The sequence below is a fragment of the Muntiacus reevesi genome, chromosome 4 (assembly GCF_963930625.1).
Source record: "Muntiacus reevesi chromosome 4, mMunRee1.1, whole genome shotgun sequence".
Classification (NCBI taxonomy): domain Eukaryota; kingdom Metazoa; phylum Chordata; class Mammalia; order Artiodactyla; family Cervidae; genus Muntiacus; species Muntiacus reevesi.
The window spans coordinates 49,770,841-49,795,801 of NC_089252.1; the positions used below are offsets into that span (position 1 = coordinate 49,770,841).

General features: G+C 40.9%; 1 protein-coding gene across 1 annotated transcript in view; it reads left to right on the forward strand.

The window, feature by feature from the left end:
• DCC (DCC netrin 1 receptor) overlaps positions 1-24,961 on the forward strand; it is an 828,232-nt gene that overhangs the window by 54,124 nt on the left and 749,147 nt on the right. The gene's annotated exons all lie outside the window — the stretch shown is intronic.

Below are 24,961 nucleotides of genomic sequence, written 5' to 3' on the forward strand. Positions count from 1 at the left end.
TGTTTTTAAAGACTATATTCACGCAATCCATCTTTAGAAATCTTGACCTGGTCCTTTAGCCTAGGAAAGTCCGCCTCCTCCTATACTCATGATATCCTGAGCTTCCTCCCATTATAACGTGAGCCGTAACACACTGTGTCCTTACAAAATGCACACACACAGACATACACACCAGGCCTCCACTGGTCAATGACTTCCTAAAGACGGATCGTGTTATACCCTCTTAACTTCTCTAGATGGGCAAACTCTTTAGAGCTTGGTTTGGTTCTTTAATGATGTTGAAACACAACATCTCTTAATTCTCACTTTGCCAAAGTCTTAAGTGAAGTCTGTCCTCACTTTGAAGCCCTTTCTCTGGACCAGCAAACCTTGGGATGCTTCCTTCTCTTTCTGGGAGGGCATATGAACTGCAGACTGACTGGTTACCCCCATTGTATAAAATTATTAGCTGGGTTGAGAGAGTCATGTTAATAATATGACTTGGATTACTAACTTTGCTTTCATACAAATCTTGATTATCTGTAACTGACTTAGAAAACTTTCCCCCATTCTATGCTTGTTGTCTACTTATGTGAAAAAATGCAAGCAGTCATCTTATTTTGCCAGAGGGTTTAAATTTGTTTCCTTCAATACTAAGCTATCTTTTTGTAGTCTTTTTCCCTCAGAGTTTGTGTATAGGACAAATGTTTCTTTTTTAAAAAGGCTTTTTGAAAGGTTCACGGAAAATATTTAAATGATCAGCATTAGTTATATCGCCTTTGCAGCTACGTAAATAATTTCAGCCCTTTTTCCATCAACTTAACGTATCTTCAGAAAATGTGAATAAGATTATGCAATAATGCCGTCCCAATAAGCATTTTAGTGCTTAGGAAGGGAAACGTGAGTGCAGAGCTGAGAATGTATGTGTTCAGCCTGGTAACAATAAAAAGGATGTTTATAAATGAAATAGCACCACAAATGGCCCCACACTTTCGAGGAGGAAGGCAATTTGGTGAAGTGAAAGATGTTAAATGTTTTAATTTTCTTCTAGGCCAGTAAAATCTTGTAAAACAAGGTGACATATTAAATTTTCTATACTATAGCAGTTCCGAGAGCCTGTCAACAGTTTCATTATAAACTCTGTTTTCAGAGCTTTATAACTCAGCTTTAAGAATTCATCCTAGCCTGACATTTGGAGTGCAAGATCTTACCCGGGGAACATGTGCTTCACATGTTTTAAAAATTATGAGTTTTTTTCCACTTCTTAGTTTGTAATGAGTAACCTTTTCATACTTTCACACTTGGTCTGCTCTGCCCCAGAAATTGGAAGTGGAAGGCTGACACGAGATAGGTCACTGATGGAGGAAACGTATCTGTAAGTGTGGTCACCATTGGCCAGGCTTCCAGTTTTCATTATGAAGGTTCAGGCTCATACTAATCAATCAGTCCGTCCACCATACTGAAAGCAGAAAGAGCCCTACTCCACTGACCTCACCGTTTTAGACTATGCCAGCTCTCCACGGAGAAGGCTCTCATCGATGGGAGAATTCTTATTCTGTTTATTTCAACATTTGTATTAGTTTGTGGATGGCATTCATACCTTTACTTAAAGCTTCGCAAATTCATTCTAATCTTGTAGGTTTGCTTTTAAATCTTCTGTGTGGTTGTGTTTCTGTCCCTATCATATTTAGCACTCGATAGGGTTTTAGTTAATATTGAATAATGCAGACACCATTTTTTTGTACTTTGGAATACCTACAGTTAAATCTCCTAAAGAATTGTCATTTGGAAGGTAATAAGAAAAGAATGAGGGAAGGAAGAGCAAGGAAGCAGCAGAAGAGAAAAAGACATACTGTCCTGTGGTTTCTAGTTTTGAAATGTTTTGAGAACTGACTACTTAGTATGGTTTATCCAAAAGAACAAATATAGGCTATCTAGAAGAAAGTGGAACGCCCTCCATTAAAGGCATGGTACCAAGTCTTCACTTCTGGGCTGTTTTAGAAGATTTCTAGTATATCATCACTTCCATGTATAAAGATTGTCACTCAGTCGTGTCCAACTCTTTGCTACCCTAGGGACCGTAGCCCACCAGGCTCCTCATCCATGGGATTCTCCGGGCAAAAATACTGGAGTGGGTTGCCATGCCCTTCTACAGGGGACCTTCCTGAGCTGGGAATCAAACGCAGGTGTCCTGCATTGCAGGCAGATTCTTTACCATCTGAGCCACCAGGGAAGCCCCCAGAACACATGGACTCCCTGACCAGGGTTGGAAGGAGGCCCCTTCATTGGGAGCCCAGAGTCTTAGCCACTGGACCCCCAGGCAAGCCCCATATATTTGTTCAGTGTTATTCCATTTACCGAATTGCATTCTATTTTTAAACAGAGGTCAAATTCGAGTTAAAATGTGAGAAGCACCCAGGATATAATCCCAACACGTGTTTCCGTTGTGTGAGGACCAACTTTGTGCCAGTGGCCTGAAAAGATTTACATTTCTCACAACCAGCCTTGATGACATGCCCCTCAGGAGCAGACCAAGAGACCGATGCTCTGAGTAATTCGCCTCACTACTAATCAGTGTCCAAGGCTGGTTCGGAACCCAGGTCTTACAGACCCCCAAACCATATTCTCTTCTGTAAGTCATCATGGCTTCCTTTATGCATACAAAGACGTCCATTGCATTTTTCCGTCAGAATCACGCTCTACCTGACACCGTCAATGGCTTTCATTTTCCAGTGAAACATGTTAAGAAACGAAGCCAGGACGTCCAAATCAAAAAGAGAATAAAATGAAGGACCAAATGACTCTCAGTATTTGAAGTTTGAACCAGGAATCTGCTTTCCTTGGCGACTTCCCTCTTACCTCAGAGTTAACTCTCTTCCTTTCTTTTTGTTCGTCCCATTGCCCTGGATGTATCGATTGTATCCATTGAGTCACCTAAGATGGAAGTCTGGGCAATGTAATTTCTCCTTCTCTCATCCACAACATTCTTATCAAATACCAAGTCATATCTAATCTTGAAGAAACATTTTTTCCAAGCCGAGTCCAGTGTTGAAAAAACATTTTTTTTTTTTTTCCTTTTGAATCAACTTACCTTTATAAGCTCAGACGGTAAAGCATCTGCCTACAATGTGGGAGACCTGGGTTCAATCCCTGGGTCGGGAAGATGCCCTGGAGAAGGAAATGGCAATCCACTCCAGTATTCATGCCTGGAAAATCCCATGGACCGAGGAGCCTGGTAGGCTACAGTTCATGGGATCGCAAAGAGTCGGACACGACTGAGTGACTTCACTTCAACTTCAACTTCAACCTTTAAGGACACTTTGAGTTTATAGCAGAATTGAGCAGAAACTATAGAGTTCCCATTACCACCGTTTCTTCCCATATGCATAACCTCCCCCACAATTAACGTCCCATCTTTATTACAATTGATGAGGCTACACTGACATGTTGTTATTACTCCAAATTCATAACTTACCTTAGAGTTTGCTCTTGGTGTTGTATCTTTTGGTTTTAACAAATGTATAATGAAATGTATAACCCCTGGCAACCACTAATCTTTTATAGCCTCCTTAGTTTTACTTTTTTCTCAGTAGTATAGTTGGAATTACACAGTATGTAGCCTTTTCAGATCAGCTTCTTTCACTTATAATGCCCTTGTGGCTCAGCTGGTGAAGAATCCACTTGCAATGCGCGAGACCTGGGTTCCATCCCTGGATTGGGAAGATCCTCTGGAGAAGGGAATGGCTACCCACTCCAGTATTCTGGCCTGGAGAATTCCATGGAATGTGTAGTCCATGGGGTTGCAAAGAGTTGGACACAACTGAGCGACTTTCACTAATGCTTCTCGATGACTTTTCATGGCTTAGTAGTTTTTCCTTTTTATCACTGAATAATACTCCATTGTCTGGGTGTACCACAGGTTAAAAGGACATCATGGTTGTTTCCAAGTTTTAGCAAACATGAATAAAGCTGCTATAAATATGCGTGTGCAGTTTTTTGGGTGTACATGAATTTTCGGTTTATTTGAGTTAATACCAGAAAAATGCAGTCGCTATACTACATGGAGCTGTATCATTAGTTCTGTAAGAACCTGCCAGACTATCTTCCAAAGTTTCATTTTGCATTCCCACCAACATTGCATGTGTTTCCTTTTGTTCCATATCTTTGTCAACACTTGGCGTCACCAATTTTCTGGATTTTGGCCAGTGTGATAAGTGGGTAGTGGTGTCTTGTTGTTTTATTTTGCAATAACCTAATGACGTATGATGCTGAGCACCTTTCATGTGGCTGTTTGCCATTTGTTGATCATCTTTGGCGAGGTGTCTGTTCAGGCCTTTTACTCATTTTTTAACTGGGATTTTCCTTATTGTTGAGTTTCAAGAGCTCTTTATGCATTTTTGGATACAGTCCTTTATCAGGCAAGTGTTTTACAAACATTTCCTCCCAGTTTGTGGTCTTCTCATTGCCTTCACAATATCTCTCAGAGAGCAGTTTTTAACTTTAATGAAGCCCAGCTTATCAGTTATTCTTTTCACAGATCATGCCTTTGGGGTTGTATCTCAAAAGTCATCACCAAATTCAGGGTCATTTAGATTTTCTCTTGTGTTGTTATCTGGGGTTTTTGTAATATTTTGTTTGACTTTTAGGTCTGTTATCTGTTTTCAGTTGCTTTTTGTGAAAAGTATAAGACATGTGTCAGCTTCTCAGGTGAGTCAGTGGGTAAAGAATCTGCCTGCCATTGCAGGAGACCCAGTTTGATCCCTGGTTTGGGAAAATACCCTGGAGGAGGACATGCAAACCCACTCCAGTATTCCTACCTGGAGAATCCCACAGACAGAGGAGCCTAGTGGGCTACAGTCCACCGGGTTGCAAAGAGTCAGACACAGCTGAACACACGTGTACAAGATGTGTAGGTTCTTTTTTTTTAAATGTAGCGTCTTCCAGCACCATTTGTTTAAAAGACAGTATTTTCCCTTAAATTTTGCCATTGCATTTTTTTCAAACATCAGTTGACTGTACACCATTCGTATTTTGTTGTATTTATTTCTTTCCATGTCTGCTGGCACCCTCCAAACAGAATCTTTCATCATCTCTTGACTGCATCTCCTACAAATGTCTACTAATTAGTTTTATAATGTATTTTATACACAGAAGCCAAAGTTGTCTTTAAAAGGTATTTGAAGTTGTTCAATGTATTCCCACTAGCTTTAGGACCCAATCTAAAGCCTTTAATGACCCAGCATTTCTGCCTAATTTGACTTCTTCCTTCCATCCTTTCCCCACTCTCCCTCTCCTTCCTCCACAACCAGATCCATTCTCACCAGCGTCCTAGGGATGTTCCAGCCACAACTTTCTCACTTCCTTGAGTAAGCCATGCCCCCTCCTGCATCAAGACTCAGAATATGGAATAATCTCCTGGAGATCCTTATCCCAGTTCCTTCCAGTTAAGCTTATATCTGTTCACTTTTCGGAACCCTGTTTGGATGTCACTTTTTCTGGGTTATCTGTTGAATTTTTTTAAAGCCTAGGAAGATGCCCGAATGTCTTCTAACCCAGGTGACATCAGCTGGCTTCCAAGGAACTCTTTTTTTTTTTTTTTTTGACTGTGCTGTCTTCCTTGCCGTGTGGGCTTTCCCCTCTGGCTGCAGTGACCCGGGGCTGCTCTGTAGGAGCGGTGCCCAGGGGCTCCTCATCGCGGTGTCTTCGCCTGTTGCAGAGCTCAGGCTGTAGGTGTGGGGACCTCACTGGTTGAAGCTCCCGGACTCTAGAGCACAGGCTCAGTCGTCGTCGTTCACGTGCTTAGATGTTCCACAGCCTGTAGGATCTTCCCAGACCAGGGATCAAACCCATATTGCCTGCATTGCAAAGTGGATTCTTAACCACTGGCCCACCAGGGAAGCCCCTATCTGTTGATTTTTTAAGTCTTAGTGCCAGTTGCTTTCACAACACTATGACTTAAGTGTCCTTCATATAATTGCTGATTATACTTTTATTGATTTTTTTTTAAGCATCTACGTACCTGCCCCCCACCCCTAGAAAGGAAGCTTTCTGATCAAAGGGGTACTGTGTCTGTCATCTTCCCCGATGTATTCACAGTGGGCATGGAGTCACAGCATCTTAGTGTCCTGCTGGGGTTGTGAGCAGTACTGAACTGAAATCATCTGTAAGGGATGTGGGCACAGCTGCAGGGCAGGGGAGCTAAGGGTTAAGCCCATGGTTACTAGAGCCTGGGATTCTTTGTTTATCTGGGAGTTGAGTAATCAAATCACGAGTCAGAAGACTTTAGTTACCAGTGTATAGCAATGACCCAGAGAGCACAATTTGGACAGTCACAGGATCTTGGATTTGGGAAAGATGAAAGTCAGCATGTAGTAGTCAAGCCCCTTGTAATGATCTTAAACCCAGAGAATTAAAGGACTCAGAGTCCATCTTACTTCCATATCCTTCAAGGCCCCATAATCCAGAGATCATTTTGGTTCTTGTCACACCAAGTAAAATAGGACTGTTACTGTGGTTGGCCTCTCCTCCCATTGAGCCAACACAGAGAAGAATGGTGGTTTTCATCTTTTTTATTCTTAGGTATTGGATTGGTACTCCATCCATAAGATGTTATGGAAAAACCCAAACAAATATTTTGGCCAACCCAAATGATAACCGGATTTCCCTTTCAGAAAGCAGTTTTAAAGGGCTTCCTGGTTTGCTTTCAAGCCTTGGTGTTTTGAACTGAATTCTGGGGTGGGCCATTGTCAGAGCACAAACCTCATGTGCAATCCTCAAAGCCAATGTAAGGTAGAGTGCATAGGTGTGTGTCTTTTTCTTTTTTTAATGCAGTAAGGAAAAATTCTCATTCACCTAAAATGAGTGTAGTATGTAAAGTACATGAAGAAACCGATCATTATTTTTCCATTCAATTTAATTTTAAAATTATTTAAATGAAACAGGAATATGCCTGTGTTCCTTCTTAGCTGGTTTCTTGAAATACTTTCTCCCTTATAAAGCCAGTAGCCTCCTTTCAGAAAAAGTGAACACAAGGTCTCACTTTTCTACCCTGTACTCCAGAGATGGATACAGAAGCTTGAAACTTTTTCTACTTAGAAAGGTAGCGAGTCAGTGTCCAGAACCCAAAGGTAGGTCAGGACATTACCCTGTGACTTATCGGGGGATGTAAATGGAGACATTGTATCAGAGAGATCTCTAACATCATTTCCCTGGGCTCTTAGGAATTTCGTCAATATCAAAATTCTTCATCAGTGTTGAAGTTTTGTTACCTCTCTCATCTTTTAATTAGAAACTCCAATACTTTGGCCACCTCATGTGAAGAGTTGACTCATTGAAAAAGACCCTAATTCTGGGAAGGATTGGGGGCCGGAGGAGAAGGGGACGACAGAGGATGAGATGGCTGGATGGCATCACCAACTCGATGGACATGGGTTTGGGTAGACTCTGGGAGTTGGTGGTAGATAGGGAGGCCTGGCGTGCTGCAATTCATGGGGTCGCAAAGAGTCAGACAGACTGAGCCACTGAACTGAACTGAACTAAGCACAGGTGCTTCACAAATTTACTTTGTATCAAAATCTTCTGGAGAAAATTGGTTAAAGAAAAGGAAAAAAAAAAAAAAATCAGGTCCAGGGCTTGTCCTACTTCATTGAGCCTGTTTTATTTATTAGCTCCCCACGTGATTCTGATATACACCAAAGTTTAGTATGTATATGGGTTCAAGTTTACTAGCAAGTCAGCTAACAAGTATCTAGTGGCATCTGTGGTGCAAGTAGACTACACCACACTTTGTTACTCTGTGACCTCCCTCTTCTATTTTACAGGGCACTTATTTTCTCTGTGGCACCTTCTTTTTCTTACTAGAGTTGAATCCTTATTAATTGTTGTGGTGGTTGTTAGTTGCTAAGTCATGTCCGACCCTTTTGCAACCCCATGGACTGTAGCCCACCAGGCTCCTCTGTCCATGGAATTTTCCAGGCAAGAATGCTGGAGTGTGTTGCCATCTCCTTCTGCAGGGGATCTTCCTGACCCAGGGATCGAAACCATGTCTCTTGTGGGTTCGATCTCTGCATCGGCAGGCAGCTTCTTTACCACCGATGCCACCTGGGAAGCCTATTATTAGAAGCTATTAACTATCATATTCTATTAGATGATATTGTAATGACATCCACTTAGGTAGATGGCAATTTTGTCAATTCATGCTGAACACTTCTTGTTAACACTTTTTTCAAGAATATTCCATTGTACCATGATTAAAGATAGCCAGTAAACCATGACTATCAGGAGAATAAAAGCAAGAGGTTTGTACCTGTGCATTGTGGGGGCACCAGCAATTTATTTTTGAGAGAACCTGGCTGTATTCTCTGTTTAAAAACATAAGAGCTCAGATTAGACAAAACCCTTACTTCAAGGAGATTTCAGTCCAGTAGAACATATCCAGGAGAGTTTAGTCTAGTAGAACAGCATGGTGATTTTATTTGTTTTGGGGGGAGGAATTGATTGGGTTTTTGTTTGTTTGTTTGCATTTGTTTATTTTTTTTCTTTATGGTTAAGACTTGGTGGAAAAGACTTGGTAAAGACTCAGTGGAAACTGAAACTCCCCAAGGAATGAGTTAGCATCTTATCTCTAATTTCTTGCCCCTAAAGTTTAAATCATTGTAATAGAATATGCATTATCTTTGTCTTGTTTCTCCTAGAGTTTTCCTGCTTCATTACATGCTCAAGTGTATGCAAATATTTTTATTGCTAGGAAAATGAAGTTCGCGCATTGGTCAGTTGGCTGGGATTCATGGTGCTCTGTGCCAGATTCCTCATAAATTGACATATGCCTTGAAGATCATGTCATGATACCTCAAACCTTTTATGCTCTGACTAGGAATAGCATCCCTACCACATCGTCCAGGGACTGCTGGGAAGAAGAATAGCAAGTAGGAGGAATTTAGCAAGAAGAAACGATCACTTCAGTGGAAAAGTTTAGATTTAATATTGTTAGATCCCAGAAAACCATGACTTCTGTATCAGGGTTTATGCTTTCAGTGAGTTAGACACTTGAAACTGCGATCCTGACCTCTCAACTTCTAATATAGAAGAGTTTCACCTCACCTGATGGAGATGTATCTATTTTGTGACCCAAGAATCAGTTAAATTGTTAGCCGAAGCAAAGGGATCTTCCTTTCATTTTAAATCCTTACTGCTGAGTTCCATTTCAAGATGGTTTATTCCCCTAAATATGCATATTTGTCTCCCCAACATCACTCAGGCACCAATAGAAAAAAGTTTATAAGAGTTAGAAGGCAGAACCCAAATATAGTGAAGAGAAAATGGCGGCATCTTGCATACGTGGACAACAGATTACAACCATTTGTAGGAAACAAAAGTGAGATAGAGGAGGAAAGAGAGGAAACAAGACTGATAAGGCTGCAGCTGCCGGAGGGTGCCCTGCTGATCATCTCCAGGCGTTAAATGTGATAATTTGTAGTAAGTTGATGTGGGGCCTGCGAGACTATTCTGGAATAACAGCGCTAGATGTCTGTACTGTTTAGTCAAGTTAGATCAGCTGTAAGCAGTGTTTTTTCCCAGAGTCTGGACACTGACTTGCTCTATAAGCTTCACCTGGCAGCTTGTTAGAGCTGCAAATAGTGGGCTTTACCTTCAGCAGAGGCCCTGGGGGCGGGGCCCAGTGGTCTGACCTTTAGCAAGCCTCCAGGTGATTCTGATTCCTCCTTAGCCTTAGATCCACGGGCCTAATGCACAGTTCGGCAGATTGCAGCTCGGGGGTGGCCGTGCTCTCCTCGGCAGAAGCTTGAACCCGGAGGCTAACCCCCGAGGTAGGAAGGAGGAGATGAAAGGAGCGGCCGGTGGTGGGGAAATTAACAAATCATCCTCCCATGTTCTCTGTTTTTTTGTAGAATTCCAGCAAATAGTCATTTCCTAGGTCAAAAAAGGAAAACTATTTAAAATCAAGAATGGACTGCTGGAGAATGTCTAGAACACACAAGGCTCAGAAATTATCTCATACCTTTCCTCGGAAGTCACGTGTAGCCAAAGGAGCAGAGAGAAAAGAAAGTCAATGACTAGCAACAGGCCTGGAACTCGGGGTAGGCCTGAGCTCTGCCAGGTGATTTCAGGCTTGGGTCCTCCTTAAAAAAGAAAAAAAAAAAATTTGTTCACTGTGTACTTTTGGGGGGCCTTCATTTTGATTGCTTTAAAAAAATAGCATTATAAGATAATATGTCTTTAAATTGCATTTTTTGGCACCTATTATGTTTGGGCCCCAGGCCCTGGCCTTGCTAACTGGAACCAGTCCTGGCCTTGTTTCGTATTGGTTTCTTGTGGTTGTAACACAGACCGTCCATAAACTGGGGAGTGAGACGGGCTTGGTACAGTTGTTGGTAAATCCTTTGTGACCCTTTGCAACCCCATGGACTGTAGCCCGTCAGGCTCCTCTGTCCGTGGAATTCTCCAGGTAAGAATACTGGAGTGGGTAGCCATGCCCTTCTCTAGGGGATCTCACCAGCCCCAGGGGTTGAACTCCTGTCTCCTGCATGGCAGGCGGATTCTTCACCACCAAGCCAGCAGGGAAGCCCCAAGGGCTGTTAAACCAATAGAAGTTTATTCGCTTATAATTCTGGGGGCCAGAAGTCTGAAATGAAGGTGTCAGCAGTTTCCCATTTTCCTCTGAAGCTTTCGGGGAGAATCTTTTTTTTTTTTTTTTTTTTTGGCCTCTTCCAGCTTCTCTTGGTACCAAGCTTATTTAATTAGCCTGTATCTCTTCAGATTTTGCTTTTGTAGTCACATTGCCTCTTCTTTTGGCTGGTGTTTTCTCTATATGATGTCTGTCTCAACACTGTCCCGATGTGGCTCTTATAAAGATTTGTCATTGGATTTAGGGTCATTCTGGATAATCTAAGGACAGTCTCATCACAAGAGTCTTAATTACATCAGCAAAACTTTATCCATAAAAACAAAAAGGGCAACATTTAGAGGTTTGGGGGATTAGGACATGAATGTATCTTTTTTTGAAGGTGTACTGGAGGAAAATGAAGCCTACTATGAGTAGCAAAGACTGGATGCAAAGTAAGGAAAAGCAAAACAAACAAAAAAACTGTGAAGGAACATACCAGAAGGAACCTGTTGCAGCTGACCTAGACAGAGATTAGGCCAAGACAGACTGGAGTAGAATGAAGGCCAATCTGCAGGGAAGAGAGACTTGATTGATTTGATGGAAGATTTGAAGGGATAAATGAGATTATAAATACAATTGTTTAAAAGAAAAAAGCAATGTAAATGCCTAGAAAATAGGGAACTAGAAGAAATTTGTATATACTATGTGGCCCATCTGCAAGCAGTATTTACATAATTTTGAAAATGTAAGCAGTGTTTAAACTTTTGGCCTTTTTGAATCCACCTAAAGGATTCCCTGGTGCCTCAGACAGTAAAGAATCTGCCTGCAATTTGGGAGACCTAGGTTAGATCCCTGGATTGGGAAGATTCCCTGGAGGAGGGCATGGCAACCCACTCCAGTGTTCTTGCCTGGAGAATCCCATGGACAGAAGAGCCTGGCAGATTATAGTCCTTGGGGTCACAAAAGAGTCAGACACGACTGAGCGACTGAGCACGTAGATGATACACAATGCATTATTGCATCTATCCTGAAAAGGTTAATGTATCTGTGGCAGGAGGTAGATAATAAAATGGAAAAGAGTGCTAAAAAGCACTGGTAAACATAGTAATAGTCTCTTCTTACAAACTATGAAATCGAGAAGTATTAGGTATCACTGAAAGAAGAATAAGAGGCCTGGGTATTATGTCACTTAAAACTTTCAGTGGTAACCGATATAAATAGTCCCGTTATCAATATATCGGTCGAGGAAGTGGTGATGTAAGTAAGCTAAGCACTCATCCATCACTGTAAGAAGTCAATAAATAATGTCCAACATTGATAAATTCAGGACCATCCACACTAAATAAAGCTGAGGAAGAAGCTACCAGTAGAGTTTTTAAAAGTTCCCAATGAAGAACAAGACTACTACATTTGACAGTAAGCCTTTTCTTTGTTGTTTTAAACATGCAGTTATTTTATCAGGGGCTTCCCTGATAGCTCAGTTGCTAAAGAGTCCGCCTGCAATGCAGGAGACTCCGGTTTGATTCCTGGGTCAGGAAGATCCACTGGAGAAGGGATAGGCTACCCACACCAGAATTCTTGGGCTTCCCTTGTGGCTCAACTGGTAAAGAATCTGCATGTAATGGTTGGAGACCTGGGTTCAATCCCTGGATTGGGAAGATCCCCTGGAGACAGGAAAGGCTACCCACTCCAGTATTCTGGCCTGGAAAATTCCATGAACTGTATAGTCCATGGAGTCACAAAGAATCAGAGACAATTGAGTGACCTTCACTTATTATGTTAAAAATGATAGAATAACCTGTAATGTTTTCCTTGATTCTATGGTTTCAGTGTCTTTAGTCATTAGGCAACTTTTAATGAATAGTTTTTTTTTTAAATAAATTATTAATTTTAATCTTAGATTGCTTATTTTACTACTACTCAAAATCTGTGGGTATTTTTTTTCCATTCATTTATTTATTTTTTTTTTATTGACAGGCTGATACGCAATAAAACTATTTAATACAAAAACAAATAAAAATAGACATTGAGTACAATTTTGACATCCGAATCAATAGGTGTAAAATTTCTACATTGAATTTTTGTAAAAGTTTCTGAAAGCTTCCTCTTAGTATGTCTGTGTGACATTTTGTGTGCATACTGGCAACACAAAGTTTGCAGACTAGGAAAATTTCAAGAGACAATTTGAGCAGTGGCCTAGTTTTATTCATTTATTTAGTTCTTCCTTCCTTAAAAAAAATGCTTCATTGTGTTTTTTAAAAGTTCCTGAAAGGGAAGAAAAATTCTTGAAAGGGAAGAGATTCTTCTCTACCCCTAAGATTGTTGAGACATTATGTTCTATTATCTTCTGAATCTTTCAGAATTTTCACACTTTACTCTTCGATATGCTTGACTTGTATATGGTGGGAGGTAGAATTTGGTTTAAATTGCCTTTATCAATATCTCTTTCGATTTTTCCCCCTTATCGCTTGTCTTCAGCCCATCAGGTGATTGGGTTAAACTTTGCCCACTGCTTTGCACCGCCAGAGGCACTGACTTGGAGCGTATACCCTGTCCAGGATCAAGGGTCCCTTAATGTAGGCTATGACTCTGGGCTGTGTCTGTGTTCTGTCTGTCTGTCCTCACATCCGGAACATGCCGCTTTGGTTACTGTAGCTTCCTATTTTGTTCTTCGTTCAAGTTTGTCTTGGCTTTTCCTGGGCCTTTACATTTCTTCAAAATTTTAGTTGATTTTGAAGGTTTCCTTAAGAAAGTTGTTGGGATTTTGGTTGTAATTGCATTGTTATAAATGTTTTAGAAAATAGTCATTTTTACATTTTTTACAATCCTGACCTTTCCAATATCTTAATATTATTATTATTATTAGTTTTTGTTCTGGTCTTTAAAACTCAGTTTTGAAGTCTATTTAATTATAGAAGTCTTTTGAAACTTTCTGTAGATTTACTCCTGTATAACATGTATTATTGCTAATATTTTAAATAGTGCATTCAATTTCATCTTTTATTTGCTTTTTAAAAGGACTCCCTCCCTGGGTAGATAAAATAGATTAGATAGATTAGATAGGTAGAACCAATCCAAGAATCTAGCTCAATTCTTTTTAATTCTAATAACTTAGCTTGACATTCTTTTGAACTTTAAAATTAGAAAATTAATATAATTTTGTCATTTGTAAAAATGTTATTAAAGCAGATTGTTAGGTAATATCTTTCAAAATATGTGACCTATGAAGAGAAATATAAAGACCCAACCAACTGAAAGATTCAGACTCTGTTATCTGATATTGATAGGTATAAGTTGTTGTAGAGTTGAATTTTATAGTCAGTATTTGCTGAATAGGTGTTTTACATAAGTACCATAATAACTACTGTAAGGGCTGCATTCCTTCAAGGAACTCACATTGGAGGGAGCAATGTATCACTGTATTTATGCAGAAGCCACCAATTTTATAGTCCCCCCATTCATTTGTCCTCCAGCCTCCAATGTTATTGCTCATTTCCTCAATATAGTATGGGAATTTCATTTCATTGGCCTGCAATGTAGTTCAGTAAATACAGGTCTTAGCAAAGAAGGCTTTGTCTCTACTTGAAATGCGATATATTTTAGCTTTCAAGGCATTGAATTTTATGAATTTTCGTTTTTTATAAAGCCCTCATCGATTTGAGACTGATGTTATGTCTATCTATTTATATGTGAAAAGAATAAAGAAAACTTGCATTATGGTGTTCTTTAAATACCACCAGGACATTTTTAAAGAGCTGGGTAGTTGGAGAATGACTTCTCTCGTTATTGATTGAATATACAAGGAGAAACTTAACAATAAGAAACAATGGATGATTTAAAAAAAAAACATAATTTCTGAAGGATGAAAAGGACCCTTTTCCCATGAAGGCAGTCAGAATAAAATACAATTGAGTAGAAGGAGAAGTAGGAAAGTAAAGGACCTCTTAAGTTAATACATTCTAGAACTAAGCACAAAGGTGCTTCTTGAACAAAAGGACCTTTACAAATGAAGGTACATGTTAGAGAGGGTTTTTTCAAAGGATCCCCATTTAGTTCAACAGGCTGCTTCAAATGTAGTGCATTTTAAAAGCTTGGAAGTCATCAGCCTCTAGAGAATCAGAGAGGAGTGTGTTTAGTATTTAGTATTATCGTGGAAACTTTGGTAACACAGGTTAGTTTGTGGCATCTGCTTTGAACTGACCTTGTGATTCTGATAGTATTTAGAAATCAGGAGTGGAAACTTGAGCCTCATAATTTTTACTTCCCCGTTTCTCTTGATTTCCTACAATTCTCACCTCAGCCAATGCTGCTTCTGATTCTGGATGTCCTAGTGTTCCATGTCTAAGCCTAACGCTCTGCTTTGATCGTAACTTCTTGAACTATACCCTCACCCATCTTCGTCAAGCACTTGCATTAAATCCCACACATGCAGACCGGAGTCTGAAGGACAGATCCCTGGTGGCACACGTCTTTCTTTATGCATGTTCTCCACTGCGGCTTCCTAGCTGCTGACCTCTGGATCTGAGCTCTCTGATTAAGAGTGACTTCCTAGACCTGGTCCAGGGTTTCCCAGGTGGCGCTCGTGGTAAACAATCTGCCTGTTAATGCAGGAGATGCAAGAGACGTGGATTCAATTCCATCCCTGAGTCAGGAAGTTCCCCTGGGGTAGCAAAATGGCAAGCCACTCCAGTCTTCTTGCCTGGAAGATTCCATGGACAGAGGAGACTGGCCGGCTCCAGTTGACGGGGTTGCAAAGAGTCAGACACGACTGAGCCCAGCACACACAGCAGCAGACCCGGACCACTGACTCTATTCTGCTTGGCTTTATCTGAGCCTCCTTGCTCCCCTCTAAGTTACTGTGTGCGAGAAATAAACATTGCCAAAATTAGGACTTTTATCCCCAATACTCCTTTAGGAGAGAAGTCAACTTCAGAACAGTTTATGGGCATTTCTGCCCCATTGTGCTCTCTCACAGATATTTTGATTTTAAAACCTGACACTTTACCTAGAAGACTTCGGTGACAGGTTTGCCTAGGAAGGTAAATCATCACTACTTTATTACATCACACAATCCTGGTGAAAGGCTTAAATGTCTTGGGACAGATGGTACCCTGTGAGATTCAAGGAAGCTAGATACAAGGGACCATACTGATTCCCTGTGTTCAGATGTTTCTAAAAATATGTTGCATGTCATAATGAAAATAGACCTACACTGCATATACTCTGAGAGAATAAACATAACTTTAGAGTCTGTTTTCCATTTAAGTGAATGAAAATTATGCAGGAAATTCCATTTATATAGGCCGTCAATTTAAATGAATTAGACATCCCTACGTGTTCCTCTGACAACTGCCCTAGAAAGTCATTTTACATCTCTTTAAACTTGTTGAGCACATAAGCATATGTTTGTCCAGAGTCCCAAATAATTTATTTTCACTCTGCTTCTACTTTTATAACACAAAAGTACATAAAAATTGCTATTACTTCTCACAGGACAGCTTCATTTTACCCTCAGTATCCTCAGGCGTGTATGATAAAAATTACTGTTAATGATGTGACTTGAAGCCTGACAAGATCCTATAATTCTTTCTGAATCTTTATAAAAACTAAATTGTGCACAGCTTAATTTTAAAGTGAATTTTATTGTATTATCGGCAAAAGGCACTCTCCTGCTCAAAAGATGTTCTCGATACCAAAGCTTGCTCTCAGGCGTTTGGTAAACAGTAACTTAACTAGAGTGCTCTAAATATAGAACCTTACTGAGACTGCTTGTAGATTCTATTTTACTTTACCTTCTAGGGTAATACAGTTTTTGTTTATAAAATATCTTAGTATCCAGCTGTGGCAAACTGTTGGTTAATTTTTTTTCTCCTGGCTGGAGGAAGTAGCAGGCTAGGATTTGGCTGGTTCTGAGAGACCTCAGAAAAACTTTGTATGTACAGTCAACGGTGCTACCTTTTGCAGAAACTGTAAATCCTTTCTCACTTGGAAGGAAGCTATTCTAGTTGGTCAAGGATTTGTGTGTGTGTGTGTGTGTGTGTGTGTGTCCTTGGGTCTTTTTATGTTGGATAAAAGAAAATGAAGAGTGTGAGGAATAGCGAGGAAAAGATAAGAGGAGGAGATAGTGAGGAGGAAAGGCTTTATTTAGAGTGAAAGTCACAGGTCTGAAGACTTTTTTTAATGTTTGAAATAAAACAGGAACTGCTATTGTAGACTCATATGAAATGCCCTTGTGTCGTGAAGCTCAATAAGTAGAGACACATTTCTAAAGCTCTTGAAATCAGAAACCCACTGCTCTGTGACTACCTGGTACTTAAATGGACCTGTAAATATTCAGTAGAACACAGGTCCTCAGTCTTAGAATCTAGGTAATAGGTTGTGCTTCTCTGCGTTAAACTGCGACAGACAGCAGTGGGGTTTGAGTTTTGAAAAACCTTGCAAAACTAAACCCCTCACTTTGTAGAAAAGAAAAACCTGAAACTTGATCAAAGGTAAGACTGTACCTTTCGTTTTGTGGCATGGTACGCTTTTGCTTATGGGCATACTTGTGACACGGAAGCGTGAAGATGCATAGGCAGAGGCCGGGGAGGTTGTGTGACTTACACAATCCTGCACAGCTACTAATGGGGCACAATTAGAATTTTAACTCGGGTCAGCCTCATATTGAGACATGCTTGTAACCACATTAGGCTCCATCCAGTAATTCTAGCAATTGTATTCGAGTTTCTAACCCCACTTTCAAAATATTCCTGTGTATCCCATCTGGTATCCACTGATCAATATTTGAGAAGCCATTTCAAATACCCTGATGGATTTCTATTACAGGAAATGGAGTATTCATTTTTTAAATTAATGCTCAGTTGTGTCTGATTCTTTGCGACCCTCATGGGCTGTAGCTTGCCAGGCCTCTCTGTCCATGGGATTTCCCAGCCAAGGATTCTGGAGTGGGTTGCCATTTCCTTCCCTGGGGGATCTTTCCAACCCAGGGATCTAACTGCATTGGCAGATGGATTCTTTATCACTGAGTCACCAGTGGACACCAAATAACCCTCCAAGTTGTTAATACAACTTAATTCTTAGTACTTTGGGATAGTATTCTTCATTTTGACTCACTACCAAATTTAGCTACTTACTACCAAAATAGCTACCAAATTTCCACGACATAATAATTGTCAGTAACATTTGTTGAATTACCTTAAAGAGTATTCCTGGGTTATACTTCTATTTCAGTATGTGCTAATAATACTCATTATCTGTTAGTGTTCAGTGAGTTAATAGAGCTAGTGTTTTAGAGTTAATGATGAGAAAAGGCTTTCTTGAGTCCTACTTCATATGTGCGTGCTATGTCACTTCAGTCTATCTGACTCTCTGCAACCCTGCAGACTGTAGCTGCCAGGCTCCTCTGTCCATGGGATTGTCCAAGCAAGAATACTGGAGTGGGTTGCCATGTCCCCCTCCAGGGGATCTTCCCTACTCAGGATGTACCTTCGGTAATACTTGTTGTGAAAGCCTAAGTGTTCTCTAGCTATGACTCTGATCCTAATGCCTGTAGGCTCCCATGCAATATGATATGTGATGTTTTAATGAATCGTTAAACGAGAGTGTACTTCAATATTTTGACTTTTTGTGTAGTCTTTAAGGACAATGGTGGAGTAAAAGGTAGTGTTCTGTTTTTAAGTGAGAAATACTTGGAGATGTGGGAAAAAAAAAGGCATTCCCAGTGGTGTTAGAGCAGCATGTTATCTTTGCAGTGTATCCTTTATTCCTCAACTCAAAGTATCATTCTGAAGGTGTATAGATGAATACAAAAATGATAATATGTGTGATGATAGATTGCCATTCCTCTCAGATGAAAATGGTACTGATGGTATGATTAGATGCATACATAAATCAGTTTGAAAAAAAATGTGATAGCATTTTCAGCTCTACACAGATGTATATTTTACAAATCAGTGACTGCTAATGAATAAGAACACATACATTTTATTAACATTTCACAATGTATTCAGAAGTAGGTTTTGTTTCCGAGAGACTGCAAGCAGAATAGATGAAAAACACCAGAGTTGTTGTTTTCTGTTTTGTGTGTGTGTGTGTGTTCCCTAATGTATCAGTTGGCTTTCCCTGTGTAGCAAACCATCTCAGAACTCAGCGGCTTAAAAACGGCTGTTTCATTCATGATCCATTCAGCTGGCTGGGGCCGTGGCGGGTCGCGGGGGTGTACAGTTTTCCTGGTCTGAGCCAACTGGATTGGTTCGCTCATGAAACTGCAGTCAGTTGATGTACTGGTGGGGGTGGCTTGCTTATGATGACCTTGGATGGGAAGATGGGGCTCCTCTCCAGATCTCGTTCTCCAGCAAGCCAGCTTGAATTGTTCTTCTCGAGGTCCCATAGAGATTTCAGGGTTCTAAGAGTTGGGGGCCAAGTCTACGGGATGTGTCTTCTGAGCCATAGCTTGGAGTTCACGGGGCAGCTTCTGCTACATTCTGTTCGTCAAAACTTATCACAAAACCTTCTATGATCCTTGGAGCAGAGGAATATACTTCTCTCTTTGATGCGGGGGGTGGGGGGTGGAATACTGTGACCGTTTTCACAGCTTACCGCAGCTAATACTGCAATTCTCAGAGCGGTGTCCTCAGGAAGTAGTGTCTTTTAATCACAACCATAACGGCTAGTGCCTACAGAACATCCTCTGTGTGTGTGGCACTGTGATAAATGCTTTCTATGGATTAACTCGGTTAATTTTCACAATGATCTAAAACAGATTTTTTCCCCACACTTTCCATAAGGAAACTTGGTCATAGAGGGGGTAACTATTTTGCAAGATGTAAAAGTTCTCCCATCCGAGGACCTTTGTCATGTAATGTCTGTTAACATCTTACAGGACAGTAGCATTCTATGAAATCCAGTTTGGAAAATGATGAAATATTTATTGTACTTAGGCTTCAAACTGGGAACCAGATCACCTCAATTTTATAGCAACTGTAGCTCTGTCACTGAGTATATTAAGTTGTATGCAAAGTATCTTTATTTACTTCTTCTAAGTTTCTTCTAAGTTTGCTTGTTTGTACAAAAACCAGTGGTCACATATATTTGTAAGAGCTGGGTTGTAAAGAAGACTGAATGCCAAAGAACTGATGCCTTTGAACTATGGTGCTGGAGAAGACTTCAGAAAGTCACTTGGACAGCAAGGGGATCAAACAAATCAATCTTAAGGGAGATCAGTCCTGAATATTCACTGAAAGGACTGATGCTGAAGCTCCAGTATTTTGATCATCTCATGTGAACAGATGACTCGTTGAAAAAAATCCCTGATGCTGGGAAAGATTGAGGGCAGAACAGTAGGATGTCAGCAGATGAGATGGCTGGATGGCATCACCGATTCAATTGACATTAACTTGGGCAAACTCTGGGAGATGGTGGGGGACAGGGAGGCCTGGTGTGCTGCAGTCCATGGGGTCGCAAAGAGTCAGACACGACTGGGCGACTGAACAACACCACCACCAAAAACATAGACTCTGTAGACGTGTGAAAATCAAGCCAGTTTTATGTCTGAGTCCTCTCAAGAGGTTTGAACCATGTTTATTCACTTCGCAGTGTCCTACCTTCTCTTTCATCCTCCTCCTTTCCCTCTCCTCCCCTCCTCCTCCTCCCCCCCCTTCCTCCTCCCCCCCTCCTCCTCCCCCCCTCCTCCTCCCCCCCTCCTCCTCCCCCCCTTCCTCCTCCCCCCCTTCCCCCCCCCTTCCTCCTCCTCCTCCCCCCCTTCCTCCTCCTCCTCCCCCCCTTCCTCCTCCCCCCCTTCCTCCTCCCCCCCTTTCTCCTCCTCCTCCCCCCCTTCCTCCTCCTCCCCTTCCTCCTCCTCCCCTTCCTCCTCCTCCTCCTCCCCTTCCCTTTAAACCACACTCTTCTTTTCCTACTGACATCTGCCTGAGCAGTAACACAGTATTAACTATTACTGATAGTTGGCAGACAGTACTATAGCATGGCAATATGATACTGAGTGAAATTACACCTATGTCAAATTGCTTATGAATCACTTACTTCAATAAAGTCAAATGAGAACGAATCCACACACACACACCCACACCCAAACGCACACAAAACCCAGCCGTACCGATGAGGCAGGAGCTTGGCCAAAGCTGTCTCCAGCTCTTCAGTGTTTAGTATCTACTATTTATTATTGCTGTTGTCAGAGAACTAGTCTTGAGACATTCCGGAATCATGATGAGGTTATACATGGGTTTATGTACAGGTAGAGGAAGTGAGTTTCATTAAGAAAAAAGTGCATGTGTGTTTTTGTGTATATATGTATCTTCTATCTTAGAGACGCAGCACAGTCATTTAACCCATGTGCTCATTGGCCACTGGAGGAGTTTGAAAAAGGATAAGTAATAACCTAATACTACTAGTGTAAATGTCAGTGATAGATCCTCAAAGCAATGTGATGAAATTGATACTGTTACAGATGCAGACTAGGAGAATGAGAAACGTAATGTATTTAGTCATAATCACACAAAGAGTAAAAAGATGAGATCTGAACCTGAGTTTGTTTAACCAGAGGTTCTAGAACTTCAGGAGTGAGTAGAGTGATAAAGATACAGTGTGTTCACTATGCATGGCCCTGAGCTACAGACATATGTACTCTGTGTTGGAGTGGCCAGGGCCTCAGATTGCTATGCGCTGAGCTGTGGAAATACTTCGGTGATCCTAATTATCAATCTTGTTTCCTGGGCATGGAACCTTTTTGCAAGAGGAATGGTACGTGGTTATATGGGTAAATGGAGGAGGTCCTTGAATTTGAACCCATTCTAATCCAAAAACTCAGTTAAAAAAAAAAAAAAAAAAGACATATGACCAGAAGGAACTCTTAACAAAACTTTGAAAGCTAAGAAATCTGCTGAGAGAAAAATCCAGCAGAGCCTAACCCAAAGAGAAAAAGCTTGAACCGCTTAATTCAGAGGAACATGCCAGTCTTTCTTGTATTTTGGCCTGGGGGTGAAGTGGAGTTGCACATTCAGAGGATGTCTGAATAAAATTGGAGTCCTGTAGCAGCTGTGGCTGGGTGCAGTCCAGGGCATCCAGAGGACCGTGGGCTGCCCAAGTTGGTTCTGGGAACCCCAGAAATAACCAAGACTCAGCCCGAGGTCACATTGTAAGGCCCTGGGACCCTATGTAAGGAATGGGGGCTACTCACAGGCAACCAAAGTTGAGCTGTTTAGATCACATTGTTATTAAACATGGATATATACACATTTACATGTGTGTCTGTGTCATTACTTCATTACCATTTTTTGAGGCACCACTAAACCTAACACTGATTTTTTTTTTTAACTTTCCATTTATCCTATTTGAGCTTAGAGTCTTGTACATCCTCCATCTGACTAGTTCTGCTTAGCAGATTATTGCATTCAATACATGTTCACTAAATGAATGCATGAATGAATAGAACAGACCTATTTTTATTTATATATATTTATGTACATCAGTTGGCAAGAGATGTAAATGAGGCCAATTTCTAAGCTATTGCCTAGAATTTTAAAGGCTAACATTTTGCTTTACCTCCTTGAACTCAGATTATCTCTTAACAGCCAAGGATAAAAATGTGTTTCTCAACATGGTGGAAAATCATATCAGAAAATCATCTAACAAGGCTGATACCTCCCCATCCTACATAAATCAGCTTTTCCTAGAGACTGGGGTGGAAGTATTCCATTTTGGTTTTTCCAAGGGAGGAAGACAAATACAAAAACCTGATGAGCTGATGATCCCAGTGAAGGAATTCTGGACTTGCTTCCCTAAGAGCCAGACTGATGTTCTCCTCAGCAGCGTACTTACATGCATCTCCCTAAATTACTGTTTCTAAAATGTTCATCTTTCACACGGAGCTTTATACTGTGTACTCATATCACTGTTCTTTTTGAAGCATTGGAGAGACAAAAAAAGACTTGTTCACTTATATTTAGACTGTGTTTCTGTAATGAACAATTTTGAAGACTTACATCATTGGTTAGGAAAATGAGTGTGGTCCAGTTAAAGATTCATAAGTGATTTTGTAGCATCTATTTAAGAGGTCATTTGGGTTCTTCAAGAAGTACTACAGACCCAGGAAACTAAACTCTATCAACTAGGGATAGACCAGACAATGAAGACTCAGGTCTACAAAGCAATACACGTTAGGACCTAGGAGTTAAACTTTTATGAAAACCATAAATGATGATAAGACTGAAATCACTTCTATTGGAATATGCATTAAAGCTAATTTGTCATATCCAGCTCTGGGAACCCATGGACTGTAGCCCACCAGGCTTTTCTGTCCATGGAATGCTCCAGACAAGATACTGGAGTGGGTAGCCATCCCCTTCTTCAGGGGATCTTCCTGACCCAGGGCTTGAACTTCGGTCTCCTGCGTTGCAGGCGGATCCTTTACTATCTGAGTCACCAGGGAAGTCAAAACCAATCAAAGTAGAGATGACCCTGCTCATCTTCCTGCATTATAGAAGAGACTTAAGCTTCACTTCATAGGAGGGTGAGATTTAAAGAGAACACCTCCCAACCAAGGCGAAGTAGCTGATTGAATTGGTGAGACCCAAGTTCCACGGGGTCACCTCTTTACCAGGTAATAGGACTATATCAACACAAGGTCGTGCAAATGTTTCTGAGTCTCCATTTTGCGAGTCCCTGAGTTTGTGGAACAAATCTGCGTCTCCACGTATGTGTCCAAGTACCTCAAGTTTCCAAACCAAGTTTTCATGGCGGTGGGGGAGAGCCGGGAGAGCTTCATGGTGTAGGCTTGGGGTGGGAACTGAGCCCAGATGCTGAGCTCTCTGGCAACTCTGCCATCCCCGTTGGCGTTTTCATTAATGATTTCAAAGGACCCTGCTGAAGGAAGTGTTACCATATTCCACAACTCTGAGTGGCATGTTTCATATCTGAGACCATGTGAATGACATAAAGGCACGCCTTGCATGGTCCTATATTTCAGTCTGGATTAAAGGGGAGCACGAGCAGTTGTACCCCCAATACTTCCAAGATGTTACAGTTTAGCAGTAACAACAGTTGTTAAATGTATTCCCATCTCAGCATATGTCAAAGCCTGTTAAACACTTTATATCCTTTATAGTGCTTAGTACCTACGGCTTTAGACGTTATTTCCGTTTAACATGTGCAGAAGCTGAGGCTTGGAGAGGCGCGTCACTTGAACAAAGTCACACCATTTGTAAGTGAAAGGTCATGATTTAAGCCCAAGCCATCCGCAGCCAAAACCTGTGCTCTTTTTCCCTGAATACATGTGCCCCTGACTTATAAAATGCTTTCATGCAAATTAATCCTTAAACTCAGCTGGATCAGAAGGATCAGAGCTTTATTGACAAGAAAGATGAGAATCTGATGTTTGGTAATTTCCCCTAAGGTCAGGTAACTACAGATTCTTAGCTAAAGCCTCAATGTTATTTTTTTTTTTTTTCCCAGCTCAAGTCTAGTGTCTTTTTTTTTTTCAGTAGTCCATTTTCTGTCTTATGACAATAGATGCAGTACACAAACTTTTTTTTTTTTAATCAGCATAGAATTTTCGAAATCTAGCCTCTGCTCCTAAGTGAATGTGTAATTTTAAGCAAATAACTTAACATCTCTGAGCCTCTACTCCCTTTCTAAAATAAGAATAGCAATACAGCTGCAACATAGATATAGTGCAAGATTTACATTAAATTGTAAACATGCTTGCTAGCCACGGGCCCAGTGCATTTTAGATCCTTAATGTATAATCTCTTGCTTTCCTTCTGTCCATCCATTTCAACTCAAAGGGGGTGGTTTCAGGACAAAGTACAACTTATATAACCAAGTAAAAAGCTGTATAATCTCTATAGCTGGCAGCAAAATTCATCTCTGGAAGGAAACTTGGTGTCAAAATCTTAAGTATTTGTGGAAGGTCTGACTCCGAGGGCATAGATGTCAGCAGGAAACCCAGCTCTAAAAAGAGTGAGTTAGGTGTTTCTGGATGAGAAAATTATAGGAGTGTCTATTTTGGCTACCACAAAGGGAGGAGAGAAGAGAAGAGAGGAGAAGGTGGGAAGGAGAGAGGGGCGAGGAGGGGGTTGGGGGAGACAAGGACATGCATCTCCAGGGAAAGTTGTAGAAGGGTGTTTTTAAAATGGGCAGTGTATTGTTCAATTTAAAGTTTTCTGTATTAATTTCTTTTAAACTCTACCGAAAAGTCAAATTTCAGTAAAAATTTCCGTGCTCATGAAGACATGTGCTGTCTCATCTGGGTTTCCATAAGGAAGAACAGAAGCACATGGTTGGAAATCAAAGAGATCCCGAGAATATCAGGCACCTTGGCAGCCTCAGAAATCTGGAACCTTGAGGCCC